General features: G+C 34.1%; 1 pseudogene; it reads right to left on the bottom strand.

The window, feature by feature from the left end:
* Window positions 1-344: 344 nt before the first annotated feature.
* LOC132746136 (uncharacterized) lies at window positions 345-6,003 on the bottom strand (annotated as a pseudogene).
* Between the last annotated feature and the right edge of the window lie 2,114 nt (window positions 6,004-8,117).

Raw genomic sequence — 8,117 nt, 5'->3', positions numbered from 1 at the left:
TCTTTATTAAAAAAATCCCTAAATCTATCTGTAAAGACGGCGAAATATGAATTTCGAACATATTCTAAAAGAGCACACCAAGTATGCCCTTTTATCCGTTTTCCCCTTTATGTATACGACGTCGACCTGCAGGACAATCTTTCCTCTTTTCAAGTAAATGTTGACAAGGCATATCAATAGGAAATACATTATGATGTAGGAAAAATATTTTTGAATGTAGCTACAGAAAATGGACAATGTTGCAGGCTCGGTTTGAGTGAGCCTGTTCATGGACGGTACTGTCAAATGCAAACTACCGTCCACGCCCCCTAGCACCTGCTTAAGCAGAATTCAACATTTAACATGAACTGGTCAAATTTAGAATTTTGAAACATCCGCAGATGTGTTCATATGGCTGTCATCATGAACCTTCAATGTGACACGTTAGTGCCATTCCATGAAAAGCGGCATATGAACCCCAAGTTAAAAAAAATGCGTGTGCCCTAAACGAGAAAACAATGGGCGGAACTAAATAGAATGGAATAACCTAATAAGGATTGCAATGACTTTTATGTTACTTTCCTCTTCTTCATGAAGACTGCTGTTTTCGACAAAATGTTTCCCATTTTGTCTAATGGCAATCTTGTGATCATTGATACGATACAGAATCTACCTCTATTCCATATATTGTTATTACTGATGAAGGCAAAGTAGTTTTTTCATGCTTTATGGGAAAGCCATTATCATTGCCCATGTCTTTGAATGCCTCAAGACATGACTGACACAAATCAGAATCAATTGGAAGAACAAATAAAAAATCGTCTATAATGTGACTCATGTTTGCTATAAATCTATCTTCCATAACCCAATGCAATGCATTAGAAAATCGAGAAAATAACTGACAAGACATCGACACCCCCCCCATTGTAAGGCATGCATTTTAATAATAATCATTTTTACCATCAGCTCGGGCAAATAAAACCCTAACAGACGTCTATCATCTGGGCGAATAGGTACTATTCTGTAAGCGTTTTTGCCATTTAATAAGATCGACCACAAAATTTAACCTTTTCTACCACAGTATCAATAGAATCGTAAACCATTTCAGAATGTTCTTTATTTATGTGAAAATTGACCGAGTCATTCCTTGGAAATGACAAATTATGGACTAGACGAAAAGATCCCGGCTCTTTCTTTGGGATTAGAGCCAGTGGCGAACAAATTAGACACTGGGGTTTCTTGGAGAATTGCCCCTTAATTCGATCTTCTTTTAACTTTTTACAAATTTTATTATTAACATAATTCCAATTTAATAGTGCTGATTGATGATTTTTTGAAAAAGCGGAAATCCAATTGACAGCTGTTGTTGTTTTTTCTTTTCTGGGGCAGACACTGATACGTTCCAACCATTGAACTGGATCAAAAATCAACCATTTCCCGCATGTTTTTGATAAAGTAAATCAGGAAATTCGACAATTTCATCGTTCAAAATTGCTTGTTTTGTGCGCATATCAATAAATGCACTAGGCCTTACACTATACGAATGCATGACATGTAGTGGTGGTATACCTTTCGGCAACTGAACAGGAGGTTTTTTTTGAATGCTCTGAGTAATCTAGCAAGATCAAATCTCCTGATCTTATGACCTAAGAGAACTCACTTGCCCCTGTGGTTTAACCATGAAAAAAACAATGTTAAAACATTATGTAGACTTTCACATTTAACAGGTTTTCCTTGAAGACACATTATATTATTTTGGACAGTCAAACCAGTAACTTCTGATGCTCCCTGAGAAATTGTCTGAGATGGCATAATATATTCATTATATTTTTCATTCCCATAAACAGCTGCAATTTGTATAATATCACAAGTTTTGTGAAGAGATGTTGTTCCAATGTCACAGTATACATTAACACAAATGTCTTCTTGAAGAATTTTACATGAGGAAGGCGGTTTAACGGCAGGAGGAATTTCAGTCACATCACAAATATTTTACATAGCAACACCTGACTGATAAGACGTTCCTTCTCTCACCTCCATTTATGCACTTTTATTTTTGTTCTTTAACTCTTTGTCCAACTTTCTTTTTTTAAAGATTTTTGTATTTTCAAATAATAATCTTTTTGCACGAGTTTTGTCTCTTTTCGCTGCTAATTTGGCATAAAATCTACCAGGCGATACACCTGTTTTCAAATTTATTTTATTTATGTAAGAATTTCCAGCATTTGTTTGAGCTACCGCACAACTTAAACGATTTTTCAAACTTCCAGATGCTGAATAATGGCAGCGTTTAGGTGTCTTTGATGAAAGCATGTTGTTTAATGCTCCAGGAGCATTTTTTTCTGCAATGGACACAAAACTTTCAAAGACGTTATTCAGGTCTTTTCTTAATTCATTAACTGTTAGGTCTTTTCCATAAGGAGTAGAACTGTGTCTGTATGTTTCTGGATTGTTATGATAATCACACCAAGACTCACAGTTTGCATGATCTCCAAAGGCATGTGGTACAATCTGCTTTATGGCTGTTTGAAGACCAGATGGGTTTCCCTTGTTTTGATAGACTGCATAGGAGAGACTTTTCTGAAACCGTTGAATTAATTTGCTTGACAGGCACTCGTGTTTTTTTTTTGTGTTTTTTTGAAGGCTGTATAAATTATTTCCGAGATGTTTTTTGTTTGATTTATGTCCGACCAATTGGTGATGGGATGAGACACTGTTGTTTTTATTTAAGCCATGGTTGTTGCATCGTCATCCATTTGCTCCTCTTTCGCAAAGACATCTTAAACGGCGATTTATATTTGATTTTGACACTTTAGCTGTAATTGTGTTTTTTGTCCGAAGACTACTCAACTTTAATTAAACCCAACGCAAAGAAAAACGAATTAAATAACAAGTAACGGAAAGTGACATGCGCGGTTTATGTGCGCAGTGACTTCTCCCGAAAACGTCTTTAAGAAAACAAAGAAAATAACAAAGAAAATAGCCCCTAAACCCAAAATGTTGGAACGTCCGTCCGTCCGTTAGCAATTTGGTTTCCGGAGCATAACTTAAGTTCCATTTGGCCCACAATATTTAAACTTCATAGGAGTATTGTCCATATTGGGTAGAAGACACCTTTTGATTTTTGGGTCACAGGGTCAAAGGTCAAGGTCACTATGACCTTAAAACTGAAACAGTTTCCGGAGCATAACTTAAGTCCCATTTGGCCCACAGTGTTCAAACTTCATAGGATGATTGTCAATATTGGGTAGAAGACCCCTATTGATTTTGGGGTCACAGGGTCAAAGGTCAAGGTCACTATGACCTTAAAACTGAAAACAGTTTCCGGAGCATAACTTAAGTCCCATTTGGCCCACAGTGTTTAAACTTCATAGGACAATTGTCCATATTGGGTAGAAGACCCCTTTTGATTTTGGGGTCACAAGGTCAAAGGTCAATGTCACTATTACTTTGAAATTGAAAACTGTTTCTTCCAGTTTGATATAACTAGTAGATGACCTCTATTGATTTTGGGGTAACTAGGTCAAAGGTCAAGGTCACAGGGGTCTTACTTGTCAGAATGGTTTCTTCCGACTATCTTGAAAACTGTTCATCACAAAAGTCTTCATATTGTCATAACTAGTAGCTATGTCAGATGTCAATGTCACAGGGTCTTTGAATGTAAGTATGGTTTCCGCTCATTATCTTGAAATCTTTTTTATCACAAAGTCTTCATATTTCACATAGTGATTGGTTATAACAAGAAGATGACCCCTATTGATTTTGGGTCACTAGTTTAAAGGTCAAGGTCACAAGGCCTTAAATATCAGGATTGTTCCTATTTCACAATAATAAAGTGGAATAATTCCACTGTAACAAAACAGATAAACAATTCTAGTTCCAAAATAAAAAAGGTACTTGTTTTTATTAATCCCTCTTTTTAGCCTGAAAATAAGGATTTTGCTGCAAATATAGCAAAGGTCTAGCAAAATTCAATCATTTAACACTGGCCTTGAAGATCAAGGTCAGTTAATTTAAGATTCAATATCAAGCTCAGTGTGGTCTAACATAAAGGTCTTGTCCAAAAGGATGTTATGTTCAAGTAATAAGACAATTAATCCATTATAAAATGAATAATAACCAATGTAAAAGTTTTGAACTACAACAAAAAAGGATAAAATAGCTGTTGCTATAGACCTGATTTTTATGCCCCTGCCATGTAATGGGCGGGCCATATAGTGTTACCCTGTTCCGTCATTCTGTCCTTGCGTCATTCCGTCATCATCAGTTTCCGTTCATTATCTCAGTAACGGTTGTACACATTCAATTCAAATTTGACATATGGATATGTCATAAGAAAATACAGGCCAAGTTCGAATTTGGTCGTGGTTTGATGATTTTTGGCAGAGTTATGTCCCTTCTACTTAGAAAATAATATGAAATGTTTCAAAGTTTCGTTTATTCAGTTACATACATTCCGTTCAAACTTATCTCCCCAAAGGTATGACCCTTTTACTTTGAAATGAAACACATTCAACTCAAACTTGGCATACATAAAAGCCAATGGATATTTGTCATGAGAAAATTATGCAGGAAATCAAGTTCGAAAAATTTCAACATATATATATGGTCATGAAGTTTGATGATTTTTTGGCAGAGTTATGCCCCTTTTACTTTGAAAATAATATGAAATTTTCAGTTTCATTATCTCCCCAACGGTACAACACATTCAACTCAAACTTGACATACGGACACGTCACAGGAATGCGCAGGTCAAGTTTAAATAAGGTCATGGTTCAATGATTTTTGGCAGAGTTATGCCCCTTTCACTTTAAAATAATATGAAATTTTCAGTTTCTGTTTATTATATCCCCAACGCTACAGCACATTCAACTCAAATTTGACATATGGATATGTTTTTGGAATGCCTAGGCCAAGTTCGAATTTGGTCATGGTTCAAAGATTTTTGGCAGAGTAATGCCCCTTTCACTTTGAAAATGATATGAAACTTACAGTTTCTGTTCATTATCTACATATTCTGTTACATATTCAACTCAAATTTGACATATGGATATGTTAAAGGAATGGGCAGGTCAAGTTGGAATTTGGTCATGGTTCGATGATTTTTTGGCAGAGTTATTTACCTTTCACTTTGAAAATAATATAGATACTTCTTAGGAATAAGCAGTTTAAGTTTTAATTTGGTCGTGGTTCAATGATTTTGGACAAACTTATCTTTCCTGAATGTTGGAAAATCTGAATGTTGCAATATGCTATTTTCAAAAGGTTATGACTGAATATTTTCAATACCTTGAAAATGATTTGGAAAATGAATTGTGTTAACATTGGATAAGTTTTGAACTTAAAATGAAAAAAATAATTTGTGCAAACAAATTTGGAACTTAATGTTATAAAATCTGTAATTTTGGCTGCATGAGAGGGCATCCGTGGCATGATGAGACATTTCTAGTTTCTTCTAAAAAATGGTTGAGCTAAAATCAAAGCTTCAACAAATCTTTTCTTTACAATGATATTTATCTGTCTACAATGTATTAAGTTTCACTAACATGTAGATATATCCTGTGGGTGGATGGACTGAATGACGGACTTTCTGATGCCAGTGTACCCAACGTAGTTGTTCAAGTGTTATGAAAACATAATGATTCTTTGTGTTGTTGCATAACATTGTTTGTTCATTCAACATTTGCTTGTATATTTTGGCATTAGAAATGAACCTTTGTGAAAAAAAATCGCTCTCAACATCTCTTTACAGCCATACAGATATTGTGAACAAACAATGAAGAGTAGTTTTCAATGTCGGAACTTGCCGGTATACCAGCTTGCACGTCATTGTTGTGTGATAAAATGTAACATTTTATAGACACATTCCCGTCTTGTCTTTTATTCAAATTATTGTTACCTTCCAGAATGGGGTCTTCAGGCTCGCCAAAATCCTTGTATAATAATATTATAATATCCTTCTTCCTTCAAGATTACCACAGTTCATTACATCAAAATGTCTTGTGCACCACATGTCTTCGCCATTCTTCATTTTCAGTGCACATCATATTAAGATTCACAACAAAACATAAGACCGTAAGAGCTTTAGGCAGTTTGATATAGAAAAAGTAACCATAGGGTTTTCGGGTTGAACATAAGATTGTTCAAGGGACTTTGAGATATGAAAATGGGACATCGTTTTGGGATTCCCTGTCAGGGGCAGCAGGCTCTATCACATTTATTTCAATTTGGGACGCTTCGTTGTATTTAAATTCTTTTTATATGTTTTGTCTTTTGATTATTCTTTTAGTTTTAGGTTGTCTATTAAATGTCATTTCCAGTTGGTTCCCTCTTATACCCTTGGCAGGCAAATAACCTATTGGTTCCAGCAAGCTTTTGTAATATGTCCTACTTTACTGCATATCTGGCAAATTTTATCTTTTGCAAAACACTGATAATATTGGTGAAATTTTGCACCTGTTGCCGGGCATCCCCTACAATTTTTTTTTTAATTTTATTATTTTGTCGGTAGCCATTATTATTTTGTGCTCGTCGATATTGCCTGTATAAATTAGATTGCTGTGGTTGTGTATTTTTTGTAGTTTTATCTATTCCCCGCTGACCTTGCTGTTGATAATGATAATTTTGTTTTGAAAAATTAACAGCGTTAACGTCTTTTACCAATTTTCTTGATATTCTGATATTGAATTGACGTTTATAACCTTTATGTCCTTTCCATTAACCCCAATTATATTAAAGTAACATATTTCATTTGCTCCATGTTTAGCTCGACTATACGAAGTATATGGAGAGCTGTCTTACTCGCCCCGGCGTCGGTGTCCGCGTCCAGATTTCAGATTAAAGTTTTGGTGCAGTAAAATATTGTTCACTATAACTTATTCATTTCTTAAGGTATCAACTTCAAATATATGTTCCTTATCATCAACCACATCATATGTGTAAAGGTTCATAACTCTAGCACCAATATTTTCAGATTTATCTCCCCTTGAACTTAGAATTTTCCTTAAAAAATACTATTTTTACTGGTACTTCTTTTTTTCTAAAGGGATCAATCTCATACTTTAAATATATGTAACTTATGATCATCCACATCTTATTTGACAAGGTTCATAACTCTAGCATCTATATTGCAAGAATTATTTCCCCATAAACTTAGATTTTTTACTAGAAAAATGTTATTTTTACTATAACTTTTTTAGTTTTAAAATTATCTACCTCAAACTTCAAATACTTATTCCTTATCATCAATTACATTTTATATGACAATGTTCATAACTCTTGAAGCAATATTTACAGATTTATCTCTCTTTGAACTTAGGATTTTCTTTAAGAAATATTATAACTTCTTTACTTTTTAAGGTATCTACTTCAAACTTCAAATATATATTTCTTATCATTACACACATGTTGTGTGACAAGGTTCATAACTCTAGCGTGACTATTTCTAGAATTATTCCCCTTGATCTTGGAATTTATGTTAACAAATGTTATTTTTTACTATAACTTAATACATTATTATATATGTTAATTGATTTTTCTTTCATACTTTTGTCCTTCTACTGCGTCCAGTATTTAATTAGTCCAGCTTGTTCTAAGTTATTTGGTCGGCAGATTGTCTTAATACCGTCTTTGTTACTGTTTTGTTTCCTGAACAGTCTAGCCAAAGAAGAGGACAGTGAGAAACTATTTTCACCAATCTTTCAAATTATTGAAATCCTGTAACTCATAATGGTTCAGTTGAATAATATATAATAAATGCTTTCCATCACTATTTGCCTCTTTTGTGATTTTTGCTCTGGGAAATACACATGGATTGCCTTATTTAGCGCAGTCTGGAATTGGTCTTGATGTTCATAAACTCCAATTCCTTGAAACAATGTCAACATCTGAAATGAAATCAAAATAATCTTAAATAAAAAGAAAATATACTGTAGATCTGCTTTGTAATTATATTAGAGCTCGACCATGTAAAAATCTCTCTAAATCTTCTAACAGGAAGATTATTTTCTTTTGTCACAAAGAGCTTTTATTTTCTTTCTGCTAATCATGCATAAAGAATGTTTACATTTGTCCCTTTAAGTGCTTTTGGGACCGTCATTAGTTAGTATACAAGTATACAATTATAGCATTTGGAAGAA

The sequence above is a fragment of the Ruditapes philippinarum genome, unplaced genomic scaffold, assembly GCF_026571515.1.
Source record: "Ruditapes philippinarum isolate M1 unplaced genomic scaffold, ASM2657151v2 ctg2573_1_1_1_1, whole genome shotgun sequence".
Lineage (NCBI taxonomy): Eukaryota > Metazoa > Mollusca > Bivalvia > Venerida > Veneridae > Ruditapes > Ruditapes philippinarum.
The sequence above is the reverse complement of the archived record's forward strand: the minus strand, read 5'-3'. Positions and strand labels throughout refer to the sequence as shown.